The sequence below is a fragment of the Cupressus sempervirens genome, chromosome 9 (assembly GCF_028749045.1).
Source record: "Cupressus sempervirens isolate cs-2001-9-10 chromosome 9, ASM2874904v1, whole genome shotgun sequence".
Classification (NCBI taxonomy): Eukaryota; Viridiplantae; Streptophyta; class Pinopsida; order Cupressales; family Cupressaceae; genus Cupressus; species Cupressus sempervirens.
In genome coordinates, this window is record NC_143126.1 from 714,749,306 (window position 1) to 714,769,738 (window position 20,433).

Below are 20,433 nucleotides of genomic sequence, written 5' to 3' on the forward strand. Positions count from 1 at the left end.
GGTGTGTTCTTATTTATCAAGTTACTAATGAAGCATTGGGAATGAAAGGATATTTAAAATATTTTGATTCGTTAGAACTTAAGCTGTTTATGTTAACTAGTTATTAATATTTTCTTATTGTTTACGGGTTCTACATTTTGATTCCTTTATTATAATATGCATCATTCGAAAACTAACTGTCGAGTAGCATTTTATTTGTGTATACTTGAATCGTGGATCTTGTTATGCCTAATTTCTGGTGGACAAAATTGTTAGGGACAGCATTTAGTAGTCTATAGTCCCTCTACTTTTTGTAGGGATGCTTCTCTCTTCCATGTACATGTGGAAACATACATTGATGCAACTTACAAGTTAATGTACATTTGTGAAGAAAGTAAATGGGTTTATTTGCAAGAATTTTGTAAGGAAGGATATAAATATAAACTCAAAAATAATGCAAAAAGAATATGACAATGAGATTTAAAAGAATTATAGATAGAGTTACTTTTAGAATGCCAGGTAATGTGATTTATAATAGTAGACTCCATTCAGAGTAATAATGATGAGCTTGATCCCTAAAATCTATCAACATAATATGTATTAGAACATTTTCAGTATCGTAGGTTCTTGCTATATTTAGCTATTTGTTCTAGAATCTTAGTTAATGGTCATTTAGGCATTACTTTTAGTTATCTTAATTTGGTCTATTTTTAGATGGTGTCTTTATTTAGACAACTTTGTTTTTTAGTTCATGCTATTTTTTACATTTGTAAAACTCTATTTAAGTACATGTAGTGTTAATACAATCTATTCTAGTTTTAGAAATTTCATTGTATCAAAGTAAATTTGCTGGGAGACAATTTTTTTCTATAATTTGTGTTTGGAAAACATGTGAGGAAGAATAAATGGATTTTTTTCTATGTGAGTAGTGTTTGTTTGAGTAAACCTATGCCTAGGGTTTTACAAAAAATTCATAGGTTTCAATCTTTCCAATGTGTTCCATTTGTCTTGGTTTCCATGCCCTAATAGGGTTGACCAACAATCTCTCTTTCATTGATGGGACCAATATTATGTTGGAAGGGAATCAATTGTTTAATGGCCACAATTACAACACCTGGAAGCAATGCATGATGATGATATTTAAATACCGTTGTCCTGATAAGATAGTTCTATGTATGGAGACACATCCTACTCAAACTTAGTCAGATTAGGAAAATGGGATGAATGCAATCAGGAAGCTGTCATGCTGATCAAACTTTCAATTACAGACAATCAATTCCATTAGGTGCCTTTTGGCAAAACAACTTGAGTAATCTGGGACATCTTGAAGGATCTTCATGCGATGTCCGACAAGAGCTATGGTTTCTTTCTAAAGAATATGTTGTTTTTTGTCTTGATGTATGAGAAGACATCTCTCTAGTCACATGTTACAAAAATCAAGAACATTTGTCACTAGCTTGAGGCTATTGATCACAAGATGGAGGAAGAAGATATGGTAGTGATCACATTGAAAAGCCCGCCCCGACCCTACGAGAATTTCATGGAGGCACTCAATATCACTATTAGTAGTGTTGTTGTAAGGTTCTTTGATGTCTACAACAAGCTTCTGCAATATGATAGATGGAAGCAACAGTTTGCAAGTCATGCAAATTCCTCCTCTTCTAAATAGGTGGTGTTCCCAGTGGAAGCATGTGATTTGTGAGCCTATAATACAAAACACAAAGAATTATTGATTAGACTTGAAAAGAAACTAGACAATGCTTCGAAGAAATGGTTATTGATTGAAGGGTCATATTCTCATTACAATAGAAGATGAAGGTAATTTCACCTTTATCTTCTAAGGATGAACTATGTAATGGGTATTGAAAGTGAAGACAAGATATCCTCAAGCTCAAGAAGTAAAGAAGATGGTTTGATTCAAGTGCTAACCAAGTAAGATTGGTTCAAGCTATTTGAAGGGGCATGCTTAGGATGATGAAAGACCTAAAGGAAATTGAGGTAGAAGGAATAGATCTTTGGTTTATAGACTTCATAACTAAGGGTCATACTCAAAGAAAATGCTTGTGAGATTTATCAAGTTGTGGGCCACATGGTCAAGGGTCATTGATACAATTTAAAGAATAGACATCTTGAAATTTCTTTTTGTTCAAGGGGAACTATTGACACTTGCACGATAGAAAATGGTGAATGGAGTGAAGTAGATATGTGATCTATCTTTTCCCAATGCATACATGGAAGGAAGATGGCCCAATAGGCTCAAGGAAGACTTAAGTGAGTGCAGCGATCCTTCATGATAATGTATTGTGATAAGTTGGATGATGCAACCTAAAAGGCAAAATAAGAAAATATGACAACTCACAAGTAAAGATTAAGAAAAATGAGACAAAACCTTGTAAGTACCTAACATAGAAATCCAAAAACTTTTATTTAACTTGTGGTCTGAATTTGAAGTTGATTTTCTGGGTATGGATCACCTTGGGCATTCTGCACACAGGTATAGATCGCATGGCTCGTTGTATACCTTGCACTTTTGTCTGAAACTTTCAGGGACAATTCATTGGGTCCTGTACTTTGTGAATTAAGTCATGATAGATTTGCCATTTGTTCTTGCACAATTAAATGGGACAATGTTGTGGAAAGGAGGGGTTTTCCTTGGTCAAACCCTTGGTTAGGAATTAACCTTGAAATGTTAGATCTACCTTCTATACCTTCATAAATGGATGTTAAGATCACACATATTTATGAAGATGCTTGCATGTGTCTTGAATTGTAGTTTTTTGAACCTTGGGATGTAGAAAGGAATTAAGGACGCCTTCACAAAAGTGTAGTGAAGAGCACACAATTATATTGGGGGGTGGGGGGGTTGTATTGGTATGATAACAATTTTCTCAATTTAAAATTTTTGTCCACACAAGTAAATTCAAATACTGAAATAAACAATTATGCACATGAACACAATGTTTACGTGGAAACCTAATGCAGGAGAAAACCATGGCAAATAAATGTTTTTATATAAACTTGTTCTTTTACAATCTTTTCTAGGCTCCAACCTCTAATTTTATGAGCACCAACTCATTGGGAGCTGCAACTCCCACTATTTGAAGGCACCGACCTTGAAGCAAAGCATCAACTTCTCTTCTAAATATAAATCTGAATTTCCACCTTTCTTTGTTGCTCTTACAACTGATGATGGATGTTGTGTACCTTTTATCTCTTGAAGTCAGCCAATAACACTTCACTTTTCTTCTTCTTTCTTATAGATATATCTTTACAAATGTGTATATATATATCAGATTATAAATCTGATTATATAATATATACTTCACTTACATTTTTATTCTCCTAAATATACATATACATACATACATACATACATATATATATATATCTGAATATATACAAATATTTTATTCTCTCTCTTCTCTTCTTCTCACCGCTGACTTGATTTTTCCCAATGACACTTCTCCTTATTTATATCGTAGTGATTTGGGAACGTGACTTTTTAAATCCAAAAATCACACCTCTTCAATGAATGATTCACACTTCTATACTCAGGTATACATCACCCAAGGGGTTCTATACCAAATAAATCGGACTCAAATTTGAAGAAGGAATCAAGGAAGAAAAGATGATGTGATGAAGGGTACACCCCTTATAACACAAACACATAACACAATAGAGAGATAAATAGAGGTATTGCAAGAACCAAACAATTGTAAGAACATAAACACTTGCTTTCTATTATCTTCAATAAAAAGACATTACAATATTCCGAAAATAACATGCTATAACCACATGGACATTTTTATTACAATAATTTACAAGCCAGGGCCACTATTTTCTCCACTAGAACTGCCCTAGATAACCCTATTCATCTTCTTTACTTTGGGAAGTTTAACTGTCTTAGAAGGTTTTGGGAGCCGACCTTCATTATATTATTTTTCCTTACATTGGAATATGTCGAGAATATGCCTCTAATGGTTTTCGACACTCATTGGAGTGTTTGAAGTTATTTTATTTTTTCTCTTAAAGTAGCAAAACTTCCAGAGGCCATAACTTGTGCTTTGTGGACCTGATTGGCTATTATAACCACTTTTTAGAAACCTCTCAAAGTGCTTTTCAACCTTGTGTAGTGAAGCACCAATTCTTGAAGGTTTGACCCCTATCGGAGCCTCTAAGGCCTTCAAGACTGAGTTCAAAGTTTTTATACCACCCAACCTAAATTGAAATTTTAATATCTTCAAAACCAATCTTGATGTTGCCACACAATTTTTCCGGGAGACTTATACATCCGAAATGAACCTCCAGGGAATTAAGTGGAACAATCAATGCTCAAATGAACAACTTACTAAAAATACTATCCTAGCCAAAATAGTAACCTTGCCCATAACTAGCCCTTATTGAAAACTAGGCAATATTTATGGGTCAACCTCTTCTTTTGGTAGCCATGATGAATCCTCAAAAGGTTACCCTTTTTATTTGACCAAGTACTCTTCATATGTCTTGTTTCTTGTGCTTCTACCCACATGACTATCCAAGATATTCTCCATCTCTTATGTAGTTGAGGTAGGTGCTGGAAAATTCCACTATGCTTCTTCCATATTGCCTTCACAATACTCTGTCAGATTTCAAATATTAAACACAGGTAAAATATTGAGTTCATCAAGCAACTGTACTTCATAAGCATTTCCTTAGTCGCGCTTCTTCAAGATTTTGCATTGTGCAAACCTCTTCAACTTATTGTATGTTCCCACTGAAAAACTCTCCTTTTTCAAATGAACTATGATTTCATCTCCAATCTGAAATTCCTTGTGTCCTTTTTTAATCTACCTTAGTCTTGTACTAAATATCCATTTTATTAAATATGCTTTCTCACCTCTTAATGAAAATTCTTCAAGTGTTTTGCAAAGTCTTCATCTTCGACATTAATCCTTTGTCTAACTTCCTTAACCCAAAGCATTTCTAGGACTACTTCCATATACAATTTGGAATGCTGATTTACTAGTGTTGTTATTGATAGAATTATTGTATGAGAATTTTTCCTATAGTAAAATCATATCCCATCTCTTCGATTTATCTCCTACTAAACATCTTAGCAAATATTCCAAACTCTTATTCATCACATATGTTTGATTATCATCCTGTGGATGGTGTTGTCATGTCCCCTTTTTAGTGACATGTTATTTTGCTTGAATTTGCCTATCATGGACTCTCGTAGGTAGATGGTTTTGGTGAGAGAGTCATTTTGATGATTATTTGGGGATTGGATGGTCTATTTTGCTCTTGGAGAGATGGGGTTTATCATATTTTTTATTTTTATGTGTTATGCAGTGCCAAAATTGAGTTGCACTTTTATTTTATAAAGTTACTTTTTATATAAAAGTGCATTATAAATGGATTTCATAAGAATATTTTATGCATACTTCTAGAAGTTCTTAGAGGCTTCTTAGAAAAGTGAATAAATAGAGTACTTGGCCTCTCATATGTACATCCCATGACTTGAGTTTACACTACTTTTCTCCTTGAGCATTTGTGGCGCCATCTTGGTCTACAGATTGTCATTTGATCATTAGGAACGAAGTCTCCTAAGGATTTGCATAACTGAGGAGGTGAAATATCCTTTGAAGGGTTGCACTTTGGAAGTGGTATTCAACTACTTCAAGTTGGGCTTATTTGGACATTTCCAGCAGAGTTTGATTTTTAGCTTTGACATACATTTTTGCTCATATCTCACTGTTGGCAGGTAGTTTGATTTTTATTTTTTGGGAGAACTTTTCTTGGAGCCTGGCGATCATTTCCATATCATTTTCGGCACCTTTCAGCCCAACATTTATTTTTGTTAGGTGCCATACCAGTCCGTACATGTACGGCTGTACCTACAGGCCGTACGGTCAGCAAGTTTGAGGGCAGTTTGGAGTTGTATTTTCATCATTTCTTCTTCAGCATTTAGTCTCCAGCATCTGCTTAATCCAGGTTCTTTCATTTCAGTTTGTAGCGGTAAGAAATTCTCAGTTGTATTCAGCCAGTAAGGGTTTGTTTGTAATGTGCCATGTTGTAATGCTTTGAGTTGAAAAATCGCATATCATATGTAAAAGCATTTGGTTATCTTTGAATGAATATATTGGCACTATTTTGCATCAGTTATTTGAGTAGATTTGTTGCACAACAATTTCCTTTATTCAGCATTTTACTTTCAGCAGTGTATTTAGTTTGCATGTCAAGTGTTTGACGAAATGTCACAGTTCAACATTAGTGGTTATTAGTGGCCTATTGGCAAAGGGCCATTACAGTGGTATTAGAGCGATGATCTTGCCATCCTGTTGGGTATGGAATCTTTATGCATCCTTTAGCTTTTGGGTATCACATGTATTATACACGCAAGAGAGCAGCACCTAAGGGTGAGCAAGAATTCAGGGATATACTTACTATGGGTGAAAGACAGTCACAGAGTCCACCTAGAGTCCCCAGGAGTGATGATGATGAGGCTAGAAACTTCTTTCGAGCTATGACTACTGGACGGAGATAGTTTAGTCTATACGTGGATTGACTACTATGATGGAGAGAGTTGCTTAGTCGAGGAATCAGGAACAGGGTAGGGGAACACTAGAGCAGGATAACAAGAGTGTAGCAGGTTCACAAGGTGCTCCTAGGCACAGGTCATGGACTGCAAACAGGCCTAAATGTCCTACATTCCTTAGAGAGGTGACCCAGGAGGTAGTAGAAGATGATATGCTCGAGGACTTTCAGGATGATCTTCAAACTGCAGATGCAGACTGGCAGGCACTACCTATACATGTTTGTGAGTTGCTGAATTTTGATTGCTACCTGAGTCAGAGAAGAGAGCACATGAGGAGTAGTAGACAGAACTAGACGCCTAGAGGAAGTCAGGACAGTGAGTTGCAGCGAGCTGCTAGCAAGCTCACCTTACCATCTTTTGACGGCAGTGGACAGATGACAGCACAAGCCTGGATCCATAAGTTAGATACATTCCTAGCATTGAGGCCTATGTTAGAGATGGATGGTATCAAGTATGCCACTTTGCATTTAGAGGGCGCAACACATGATTGGTGGTCACCTAGTATGGTTACATTGCAGCATAATCAGGTGACATCCTATTAGGATTTTGTGGATAGATTGGTAGAGCACTTTGATAAGAAAGACCTGGAGGTCTTCTTCCGTGATCTTGCACAGCTGAGACAGACAGACAGTTTGGAGGTCTACATCAGTGAGTTTCAGAGATTATCAGTGATGTTGCAGGATGTGTCTGAGAGGAGGTTGCTTATACTATTTACAAAGGGGTTAGCTGAACCTCTAAAGGGGTGGATCAAGGCATTCGATCCCCCTTCATTGTAGGAGGCTATGAGGAAAGCATGGAGCATGGAGCTCACAACACCCTCCAGCAGGTTCACCTCTAGGAGCACTTCTTCATTCAAGGACAATAAGAAATTTGATAAAAACAAGGGCAAAAAAGGTGATACCAAGGGTAAGTCTACTGCACCTTTGGATATGAAGACATTGAATGACTTGCGTAGGAAGAAGCTATGTTTTTACTACAAGGGTCCCTACGACAGAGATCATGATTGTCCTATGAGGCTTAAGGGGAAGGCCAACAGGGTTATGTGGGCTCACTACGAGGGTTCAGATTCTGATAATTTTGGACATGAGGTTGATCATAGTGATGCAGAGCTCGAGGCAGAAGCAAAAGCTCTAGAGACTAAGGAGGAACCCGAGTTGCACTTCCAAGAGGCACACTTGACTAGCATTTAGCAGGAAGGATCTTTTAGACTGTATGGTGTTCTAGCAGGGCATAGAGTTATTACTTTGGTTGATATTGGTGCTACGCACAATTTCATTGATGCACATTTTGTTGAACGCCGTGGAATTATGACCAAAGAGTTTGAGGGACTACGAGTACAGGTTGTTGATGGTTATACTCTTAAGTGTAACAGGATGGTTAGAAATTTGCCCTTACGCCTGAACAACTATGAGTTCAAGGCGGACTACCATGTTGTCAACATGGGTGATCTGGATATTGTTCTTGGGATGGAGTGGTTGCGCTCATTGGAAGAGGTCACCTTCAGATTGAAGGACATGGAGATTAAGTTTGAAGTGGATGGGAAGCAACACATTTTGAGAGCCATTAGGAATGGAGACATCAGGACTATTTCCTTCAGACGGCTGGAGAGGTTAACCAGACATGATGACATTGAGTGGGCAGCCGTATGTACTCTCATGCCTACACAGGAGGGACAGCATAAGACAGAGTATCATCTAGACATACAGAGGTTGAGAGTGAAGTATGACAGAGTCTTCAGTGACATCCCACCTGGCAGACCACCAGACAGAGGTATTGAGCACATCATTGAGTTGGAGGAGGGTGCTAAACTAGTGATGATTGCACCATACAGGCATCCTAAGAGGTACAAGGATGAGATCGAGAAAACCATCAAGGAGCTTCCTGCGATGGGTCACATTAGGCCTAGCAAGTCTCCTTTTGCTTCTTCGGTTGTGTTGGTGGAGAAAAAGGATGGTACATTAAGGATGTGCATTGATTACAAGGTGCTGAACAAAAGGACAATCAAGAACAGGTACCCCATTCCACGGATTGATGAGTTGATTGATGAGCTTCACGGTGCATGTTACTTCACAAAGATCGATTTGAGATCCGGCTACCATCAGATCAGAGTTAGAGACCAGGATATTGAGAAGATTGCCTTCAGATGTCATTGTGGGCACTTTGAGTTTATGGTCATGCCATTTGGGCTGACCAATGTGCCAGCTACCTTTTCGTCCACCATGAACAGGGTCTTCCATCACCAGTTGCAAAAGTATGTGTTAGTCTTCTTTGATGATATTTTGATTTACAGTCAGACTTGGCAGGAGCACATGGAGCACTTGGAGACAGTTTTGGGGATCCTTCAATCAGAGTCCTTGTATGTCAAGGAGTCCAAATGCGATTTGGGTCACATCATTAGTGCAGAGGGAGTAAGGATGGATCCTGATAAGATTCGTGCTATTGTGGATTGGCCTACTCTAGAGAACTTGACACAGTTGAGAGGGTTTCTTGGGTTGTATGGTTTCTACTATAGATTTGTCAGTGGGTATTCACGTCATGTAGCTCCTATGATAGATTTGTTGAAGAAGGGAGCCTTTGTTTGGACACCTGAGGCACAAGCTTGCTTTGAGAGATTCAAGGAGATCATGACTACATGTCCTGTGTTAGCATTGCCCGACTTCTCAAAGCCATTTGAGCTTCAGTGTGATGCATTTGGAGAGGGTATTGGTGCTATTCTGATGTAGGAGAAGCACCCCATTGCATTTGAGAGCAGGAAGCTCCATGGGTCAGAGAGATCATTTAGTATATATGACAAGGAGATGTTGGCTGTTATGCATGCATTAGCTAAATTCAGGCAGTATTTGGTGGGTGGTAAGTTTTGCATTAAAACTGACCACAATAGTTTGAGACATTTCCTTGGACAGAGATAGTAAATAAGTGGGTGGAGGGATATTTGAGGAACTACGTGGTTGGTCAGCAGAAAGCATGGGTTACATGGATTTATTTATGTGAGTATTGCTATAATACTACCTATCACATGTCTATTCAGATGACTCCTTTCAGAGCATTATATGGTTATAATGCACCGAGCTTTGTTGATTTACTTATGAGTGATGTTAGAGTTCCTCGTGCTAGGGATTTGCTTTAGGAGAGCAAAGACATTGTTGATGCTCTTAGAGATAATATTGCCAGAGCACAGAATCAGCATAAGCAATATGCGGATCAGAAGAGGACAGAGAGGAGTTTTGAAGTTGGTGACATGGTTTACCGCATGTTGCAGCCTTACCGACAGTCTACTCTCAGGAAGAGGGGGTTAGAGAAGCTTAAGCCTAGATACTATGGCCCTTTCAGGATCATCAGGCAGATAGGTGAGATGGCTTATGAGCCTGAGCTTCCAACAGATAGTAGGGTGCACAATGTTTTCCATGTGTCATGGCTCAAGAAGGCTTTGGGTCAGCATGTTGTGCCTTCAGCAGTTCTTCCTCCATTGGATGATGAAGGGAAATTGGTTCTTGTTCCTGAGTATGCCATTGACAACAGAGAGAGACAGCTCCGTAGGAGGACTATCAGAGAGTACTTGATGAAGTGGAGAGATTTACCCGAGGAGGATGTCACATGGGAGGGAGAAGATATTTTTGCAACATCCAGCTTTGAGATTGCTTGAGGGCAAGCAATTTCAGGAGGGGCGGACTGTCATGTCCCCTTTTTAGTGACATGTTATTTTGCTTGAATTTGCCTATCATGGACTCTCGTAGGCAGATGGTTTTGGTGAGAGAGTCATTCTGATGATTATTTGGGGATTGGATGGTCTATTTTGCTCTTGGAGAGATGCGGTTTATCATATTTTTTATTTTTATGTGTTATGCGGGGCCAAAATATTATAATTTTGAGTTGAGTTGCACTTTTATTTTATAAAGTTAATTTTTATATAAAAGTGCATTATAAAGGGATTTCAGAAGAATATTTTATGGATACTTCTAGAAGTTCTTAGGGGCTTCTTAGAAAAGTGAATAAATAGAGTGCTTGGCCTCTCATATGGACATCCCATGACTTGAGTTTACACTACTTTTCTCTTTGAGCAATTGTGGTGCCATCTTGGTCTACAGATTTTCATTTGATCATTAGGAACGGAGTCTCCTAAGGATTTGCATAATTGAGGAGGTGAAATATCCTTTGAAGGGTTGCACTTTGGAAGTGGTATTCAGCTACTTCAAGTTGGGCTTATTTGGACATTTCCAGCAGGGTTCGATTTTCAGCCTGGACATACATTTGTGCTCATATCTCATTATTGGCTGGGAGTTTGATTTTTATTTTCTGGGAGAACTTTCCTTGGAGCCTGGCGATTATTTCCATATCATTTTCAGCACCTTTCAGCCCAGCATTTATTTTTGCCAGGTGTCGTACTAGTCCGTACATGTAGGGCTGTACCTACGGGCCGTACGGTTAGCAAGTTTGAGAGCAGTTTGGAGTTGCATTTTCATCATTTCTTCTTCAGCATTTAGTCTCGAGCATCTACTCAATCCAAGTTCTTTCATTTCAGTTTGTAGTGGCAAGAAATTCTCAGTGGTATTCAGCTAGTAAGGGTTTGTTTGTAATGTGCCATGTTGTAATGCTTTGAGTTGAAAAATCGCATATCATATGTAAAAGCATTTGGTTATCTTTGAATGAATATATTGGCACTATTTTGCATCAATTATTTGAGTAGATTTGTTGCACAACAATTTCCTTTATTCAACATTTTACTTTTAGCAGTGTATTTAGTTTGCATGTCAAGTGTTTGACGAAATGCCACAGTTCAGCATTAGTGGTTATTAGCAGTTACTGGAAACTCCCTTATCCCTCCTTGGGCATGTTTATCTCCGTATTCAATTTGGAAACATATTCAATATTGCCCCAATACACGTCAAATATTGTACCCATGTCTGCCTAATAAACTTGATTTTTGAACCATACTAAATACTATGGGATTTCTTATGTAGATCTTCCCTTAATGTAAAAAAAACCATATTGAAGCAATTTAAAAAAAAATAGAATAAACAAAACATCCACTGAATGAGAAAGACAAATAAAATGTTTTTCTATTTCATCAACTAGTTTTTGGGTTATCTTCTAATGCAACTCTACTATGTTTACATATTGTAAATCGTTAAATTAACTTATAAATATTAATGTAGTATTTATGTGTCAATATTACTTTTGAAGTAATGAAAATCTCCTACAATAACTTGGAAAACTATGTTAAATATATGTATATGTGTTATTTATTAATGTCGTGTCCAGCCGTATCCATATTGGGGGTCTATAAAAATGGCCGTATCCATACCAAATACCGTATCTGTATTTGTATCTGTATCCGTATCCATGCAACTTTGGTTATTACTGGCCTACTGGCAAAGGGCCATTATAGGTGTGCTAAGCTAAACTTCAAATTTGTCTTTAGCCTTTTTCATAGCGTCCTCCAAAAGTACCCATCAAACTTAGTGTCTCAATTTGAAACTATGCTTTTTGGTAGACCATGTAGTTTCACTACTTATCTGAAAAACAATATGCCACATGAACAACATCATTAGTCTTTCTACAAGGAATGAAATTTGTGATCTTTCTAAATGGACTCATGCCTTCTTTGAGTCTTTGGTAAACCAATAAGAGAGTCCATACTAATATCCTCCCATGGCCTCTATGGTATAGGGAATGGATGATATAAACTCGTATTTTGCTTGGTTCCTTTTGTGATTTGACATATTCTACAATTTTGTACAAATTTCTTAACATCTTGGTGTAGTTGAGGCCAATAGTAATGATCACTAATTTGAGCAATGGTTTTATCTTGACCAAAATGTCTAGCTAATCCCACACTATGCTTCTCTTTGATTACGTTTTGGAACTCTTGGAGTGCACAATTGGTTGCCTTTGAATAACATACTGTCTTGGATTATGAAATCCAACCACTTGGTCCAGTATATAGTAATAGGTTCTATTCAAGCTCTCTAGACCTTGCGAAAATTAGGATCCTCTAGATACAAGCTCTTGAGTTCCTGGAACCCAACAACTTCAATTTGCATCTTTGTCAACAAATGTTGTCTTCGACTCTAGGCATTTGCAACTCTTTAAACTTTCCAGTTCAGTCCTTCAAAATAGAAGTGTAACTTTTCAAAAACTCAACCCATTTTAAATGCCTTTGATTCAACTTTCCTTGGCTACTCAATTTCTGTAAAGCTTGATGATCAGTAAACAAAACAAACTCTTTATTCAAAAGATAACATTTCCACTTCCTCAACACTCGAACTATAGTACAAAACTCCTGGTCATAAACATAATATTTGTTTTTGACATCATTCAACTTCTCATTAAAATAAGCAATGGGTTTACCATCCTGACGGAAAACAACTCTAATGGCATTGGCACTAGCATCACAATCTACTTGAAATACCTTATTTAAATTTGGAAACCGGTTGCTCTATAACTTTTCTTTTCCATAAATAATAACTCTTAGTTGCTTCTACAATACACTTAAAACTCTTTTGTATCCCCTTTCTTTGTTTACCTCAAGAGTCCACATATGCTACTAACAATTTTGATAAACTTCCTATAAAAGCTATCCAAATCCTAAAAAGATCTTCCATTAGTACCACTCCTTGGAGTAGGCCGTTCAAGGTTAACCTTCACTTTCTTTGAGTCCATTTTAAGACCTTCTGTAGAGACAACGAATCCTATGTACGCTAACTTCCGAGAAAATTACACTCCTTCAGATTAATCAACAACTTTTCTTCCATTATGTAAGAATCCCAGCCGGTTCTAACTTTGACAAACACCTATTTGCTTTACTTTTCAAATGTTTGACATTTTGTCAAATACTTTCCATGATACCTCTATCTTGCTGCCTTATATTTTCATATTACCTTTGTTTGCTTAGAATGGTTTCAAATGTATTTTAAATGCTTGCCAATGAATATTAGGAAGTCTAGTTAAAGAAGTGAAATACAAATGCAATCTTTTGTGACTATTCAAATGCATATATATATGATTTCTACATATAAAATGTGCATCTACAGCCCAATGTAGTACTCCTTATTGCTTGCAAACTCTAGGACAATACTGATATGGATTAAGCCAAGACTCTTGGCTTTCAATAAATTTCCAAGCAATGCTACAGTCTGATATAAATGATCACCTACAATAGTATCTAGAATGATAACACAGGTATAAGGGAGTCCAAAAATGATAGCAACTCTCAAAAATTACCAAACACAGTCCATACAATGGCTGAGATCTGCAATAAAGAAATTCTTCAACCTTTGCAAACTATTCTGGAAAATAATAAAGCATTCAAACCCTTAATTCTGCAACAATAATTTCATTCTTTGCCTCTGGATGAAGCCAATGCCTGACATAATTCATTGGGTGTTTCACCAATTCACAATGCTGAATAACTTAGAAGAATTCACAATTCTTCAAGCTTGAAATCTGAAACACTGTCTCCAATCTTCTCTTCACACAAATTAATAATATCAAATGCATAGAATGACTTTTGTTTTATCTCCAAGGCTTCTTTATAATAATTATACATGTGTAACATCCTGTTTTTCCAGCCTTAACTAACAACTACCATATCATTGAACACAATTACTTTTCCATATTCACAAGCATGAGAAGGCTCTTATGACAACTAATTTATATGTTCATATGAAAGAGATTAACGATTAAAATCAGCTTAAGTAAAATATTTTAACTAACAATTGAAGGAGTATTCAGTCAACAAAATGATGAATACATTTGCCATCATAGCTAACCGTTACTTAATGGAAAGAGAGATCTTTTCTCTGCTAAGATCAACTGATCAGTACTGAAGAAAATATTTGTAACTGTCATAAGATGATTTTCATATTTAATTGAACTTGAAAAACATAAAAAGAAAATACCCGTTAAAAGTAGATAACTTGAATGCAGGTCATATCTCTGTCTTGTGCAAATCTTGGCATTTGATGGGAAAGAGAAGCATTGCTAAGGGCTTAACCTCCCAACTGTAGACCCTTAAGTATCCGCACACAATATCAATTGAGAAAGGCCCTCCCAACATGAGATTGGGCATGGAATGCCCTTGTCCTGCCACTGAGCATCCAAGTATTAGAGTGTCATTCCACAACCGGCTCAACAACAAGAATCGTACCCTTAGACCACCATAAGTTGACTCAGCCTGTTAGGTTACTTAAATTTAATATTTGTTTATTAGTTATTGATCCTCTTTCTCTTAACATGTAGGGATAACCCGTGGTTCAATGGTTATTAGTACGCACCCTCCATCTCGACCTTGCTGGTCTTCCTTGATGAACTTTTGGGGTGACTATCTAAGCATTTTATAATCACAGCCAATTACATTCTGCCCGACCTGGGCTTATGGCTTAACAATAGATTCATGATACTTGTAATTTATTCCTGACTTTTCATAGGAGTGTTGGCTCTTATCTCAGAGTGTATACATAGATGCCTCTGTATAAACCTGCACTGTTGGATCTTACTCCAAGTTAAATAATAATTCTGAAAAGAAGATAATAATGCATATTGCCATAGTTTGTTCGATCTTGAGCATATTTGCAAATCTTATACAAATAAAATCAAATAGATCATTTTAGATCAAGGCTCTATTAATGCTAACATGACCTTATTAATTCCAGGCTAATATCTACGAGCCTCTTATATCAATTTTAAATAGCATAAGTAAGAAGAAGTATTTCATGACTTGATTGTAATGTCGCTTCTTTGAATGCTCAGTCGATCTTCAAGCAATGTTGGTGAAAGCAAGACCAAGGCTGCAAATGTAGAGCAGAGAAGTATTGAAATTTGAAACACTCCCTAATGCCACTCATAACACTTTCGTGCTTGTCTCTTCTAGCAGAAAGTCGGACACTGTATGACAAATATGTGCAAGAGAATTCTTGATGGTATGGCTACACCACGGTGACAACTGATTCAATATTTAAGGTTAAAGAATAATCCAAGGCAAATGGAAAGAGCAGCTTTGGGACTGTGAGAAAGTATGAAAGATTCGCAGGTGAATTGAGAATATGTAAAACAATATGAAGTTGTAATAACTCTATCATCATGATTTTAAGGCTACTCAATATGAACCATCGCATAGAATAGATCTTTGTTTTACTCGGCTGCATGCCCTGTTACGAGCAAGAAAGTATGAAGGCGGTAAGGAGTTACAACCACAAGCCATCAACACATATGTGGCAATATTATTAAAATGGTCACCGGACAATATAAGACTCGATGAATAATATAGAAATATGGTCGTTCATTGTAAAATAATAAAACTATTGCCAAGGAAAACAATAATAATAGCTTTAGAAGACGTTGACATAAGGATGAAAAATAATAGTTTTACTCTATATTTTATTATAATGATAGCCCTACTATATTTACATATATTACAAATGTTCTAAGTTCGTTTCCTACTCAAGTGAATACTTATGTTATTTCAATGATAAACACATTGACCTGGTTAGCTCATGGTCATCTAAGCTATACTCTTGCTAGCCTAACCGTTTACCCTTAGCCATGGTGGTTTAGGACTTATACTTATTTTCCCAATGATATATGGTTCCCCCATGCCCAATTCCTTCTATGGCAATACTTCCGCCCCTTCGTTGCATTCCTGCAAGTGAAAATTTATCATGGTAACATATTGCTCATCATTTTACGAAGTCAAAATTATCATAGCATATGATCATATTATCCATCCATTTCCAATTCATATATCGTCATTGTGATTGACCAATATTACATTTTCCCATGAAACCATAATGAATAACTAATTTTAGTATTTTACCAATCATTCAACTTCGAATAAAGCTTCAACGGTTATAAGGGGACATTGATAATTAAGCCAAAAATTGGGATGTAACATACCCTCCCCCTTGTGTTTCATCGTCCTTGATGAAGGTTGTAATTTTAAATACTAAAAGAATATTTTATATATATATATATATATATATCTCATGAATACCCCTTGCATATATATCTATAACTATATCTATATATATAGCATCATGAATTCATCTCATTTCAATTGAATCAAAATTTAATCCATGATCAAAATCAAGGTCTATCATTCCCTTATCTCAATGCTTTCAAAAAAATGCTTAGATGATACCAGAAAATTAAAAGTGAAATGCACACATACTTGTGTTTACTTTACCAAACATGTGGTCATTTCAGCATCACTTGAATTGGTCATGTTTTAGGATGTTCTATTTCATATTCCTATCACACTCATGCAGACACTTACAATATTTTAGTTCAATTCTCATTCCAGTAGTTTGTGTAAGACAAACAATCAATGTTCAATATTCAAGAGCAAAGATAATCATTCAAAACCTTGCAATTTCTTAACTAGCATGCTCTAGATCATAACTTGATCACAAGTAACTAAATCACTCATACATACCATCTAGTATGTGGTACTCATTAAATGAGTAGAGCATCCTTGTAGGATCACAAATCACCTAAAATGATTAGTGGATCCATGCTTCCATTCCTGTAACCTTGGCCTTCATGCCCATGTTATCACAATAATATTTCAATAGATTTAAAAAAAAAAATGAACTCATGTTAGAAATATATTTCATCTCCAAGACAATTTAAGTCTTACAAGTCTTTCATCTTGATATGATTAAGCATTTACATTTCATCAATATGATACAAGTGTCCTCAATGTAAACATAAGCATCCCAATGCATTATGATAATTCATATGGAATCAATACAACATGTATATTATGCAATCTATAACAATGCATCCAAAAGTATAACCATAATATACTGTGAAAGATTATAATACACCCAATCAAGACCATTGAGGTCGTAATAAACATGGTAGCACACTATTTGTATCGTTGGACTACACGTCCACGTGCAAATCTTGAGATGGGAGTGTGGTCCAAACGCTTGTATGATCTATCCACAAAACATTCCAATTGTGGCTTAGACCTTGGGTTTGATCTATCCACAAAACTTACATTTCTTTTGGATTATACCTATAGAAATCCTAACCATAGGTTGGTTGGCTCCCCTTACTTATCCACATTCAAGTTCATATTAATATGCTTCGGTAAAAAAGGTTTCATGAAATGTCTCATATCATAAAAAGTTTCATAGAGATGTATTTCCACAAATTCCATCTTCCTATGAGGGCCCATAAAATGCTTCATAGCATCAACTTATATCAAATATCCTATTTATTTCATACATTGCATTGTCAATCTATGCACCTATGTGTATACTAATTTACTTTGATCATTTTATAGCAATTCTGACATAATTCAAACATTTAGATGCAAGTAAAAAATATTTGTACTTCTTCGTAATCCACTCCCTTAACATTCAATCTAGTGTCATATTGAAAAACACCACCTTTTAAGCTGAAAAAATTATAAGTATCTGAAATAGGTTAGTCATATGTGCGATCCAACATGTTGTTCTCGTTGGGTAGGTAGATCATCTAGGCATGCTCACCAATCACCTATAAAGATTATGGAACCGACTTTTCCATTCATGTGACCTTGGCTCTCATGCCCATCTCGTCATTACAATGTTTCAAAGAAAAAAAATTTAAGTCAAAGAAAAGTTAATAAGCATTGATGGTTTCATCTGTGCAAGTGTACTTACTCCATCAACCTATCTACCAACTAGCAACTTGACCTGCAGTGATCACAACAGCAAGAGTGCCACTAAACCTAGCTTGGCTAGGGATTTCCAAACGACACTATGTGTCTGATCACTCATCGCTTGATTTGACAGACAAACTATATTCCAATTATGTTATGTTTCATAGTTCTAATTCATCTTTTTGACTTTTGTAAGTTTATTCATTTGTCTAGTGCATATGGACTACACAACTCATCTCAACCTTTCTTGGCTATTGTGGATGATCTTTGGTGTAATTTTCTGGCTTACATAATGAAATATTTAGTTATGCAAAGTAAATACTCATCCTATCTCATTCAACATTACATTTTCAGCTTCCCTGAAACAGTGTTGGGCCCAAGGTTTAGTGTTGAACCCATAGCTCTGATACCATAAGTACCATCCCATTTTTCCAACCTTAACTAACAATTGACATACTATTGAACACAATTACTTTTCCATATTCAAGAGCATGAGAAGGCAGTTATGACAACTAATTTGCATGTTCATATGAAAGAGATTAATGATTAAAATTAGTTTAACTAAAATATTATAACTAACAATTGAAGGAGTATTCAACTAACAAAATAATGAATATAATTGCCATTGTAACTAACTGTTACTTAATGGAAAGAGTGATAGTTTTCTACTACGATCAATTGATCAATACTGAAGAAAATATTTGTAACTGTCGCAAGATAATTTCATATTTAACTGAACTTGAAAAACATAAAAAGAAAATACTCGTTAAAACTAGATAACTTGAAAGTAGGTCATATCTCTGGCTTGTGCAAGTCTTGGTGTATGATGGGCAAGCAAAGCATTGTCAAGGGCTTAACCTCCCAACTGTGGACCCTTAAGTATCCGCACACCCATACTCGGGATTAGGCATGGGACACCCCTGTCCTGCCACTGAGTATCCAGGTATTAGAGTGTCATTCCACAATTGACTCGACCATAAGAATCGTACCCTTAGACCACCATGAGCTGCCTCAGCCTGTTAGGTTACTTAAATTTAATATTTGTTTATTAGTTATTGATCTCTTTCTCTTAACATGTAGGGATAACCTGTGCTTGAATAGTTATTAGTACACACCCTTCATCTCGACCTTACTAGTCTTCCTTGGTGAATTTCTGGGGTGACTGTCTAAGCATTGTATACTCACAACCATTTACATTCTGCCCGACCTGGGCTTGTGGCTTAACAATAGATTCATGATACTTGTAATTTATTCCTAACTTTCATAGGAGTGTAGATGCCCTACCAAACCTCTCTGTATACCCAATTGCATTCTCTCTATCATGAAACTAGTGGAGAGGTTTTGGTTTGACTGCCTCCAATGCCTTCTGGGTGAACCTCAAATCGCGAACATGAGTACCAGCCTCAACACCATTTTACCTCTCGTCAAATTCGGCTCTCCAAAGTAGGTACTCAACATATTAATCTGTGCAATCAAAACGAGAAAAGGTTGAATCAAGGTTCTCTTCTAAAACCCTCAATTAATCCCTCCATCTGAGGCTGAACAAACATTCAAATAAAATCATTTGCATGGGATGAAATAAGAAGATTGCTTCTAGAGGGAAACAACTCAATATGAGAATCGACCTCCCAATGAGATGATACTCTGTAGATATTCCGTAAAGAAGATGGAGTAGTGTCGTGAATTGTCACGCAACACATTGACAAATCTACCTCTGCATCACAAGGACTCTCAATGTCTTGCATCATTTGTCAATGTGCTGACTATTGGAGAACCTAATACAACAAGAGGCTCTTTGCAGCTCTCGATCAAAGTACTAATCCCAATTGAATCCACTGCTCCTAAATCAGTGATAGACATAGCCATATTCTTAGTGCAACCCATGGGTATCAAGACATCACCAATTGTAGGAAGCTGAACTAAATTTGTAGCGGGTGAAAACTGTACTCGGCTCTACTCCACGGTATCCTCATCTAGCTGTAATTGTGATTCCTGAAGAGCTAACTTGGTGCACTCAAACATCTTCGTAGTCACCTCAAGCTCATGGGTGAGCTCATCCACCTCATCTTCCTTTCCCATCAATGCATCATAACAAGTGCACCCCCACTCGAGAAGGTAGTCTCGTTAGCTAATAACTGCAAGTAATTATGTTTCATTATCATGGCAACTTCTTGTAGTGAATGGATCTCTACAAGGGAAAAACCATTATCACTGTGCTCATCTAGCATAG

At 36.6% G+C, this 20,433-nt stretch overlaps 1 protein-coding gene across 1 annotated transcript in view; it reads left to right on the forward strand.

Moving 5' to 3' along the window:
• Window positions 1-20,433, forward strand: part of LOC149540720 (uncharacterized) — a 165,094-nt gene that overhangs the window by 79,660 nt on the left and 65,001 nt on the right. The window lies entirely within an intron of this gene.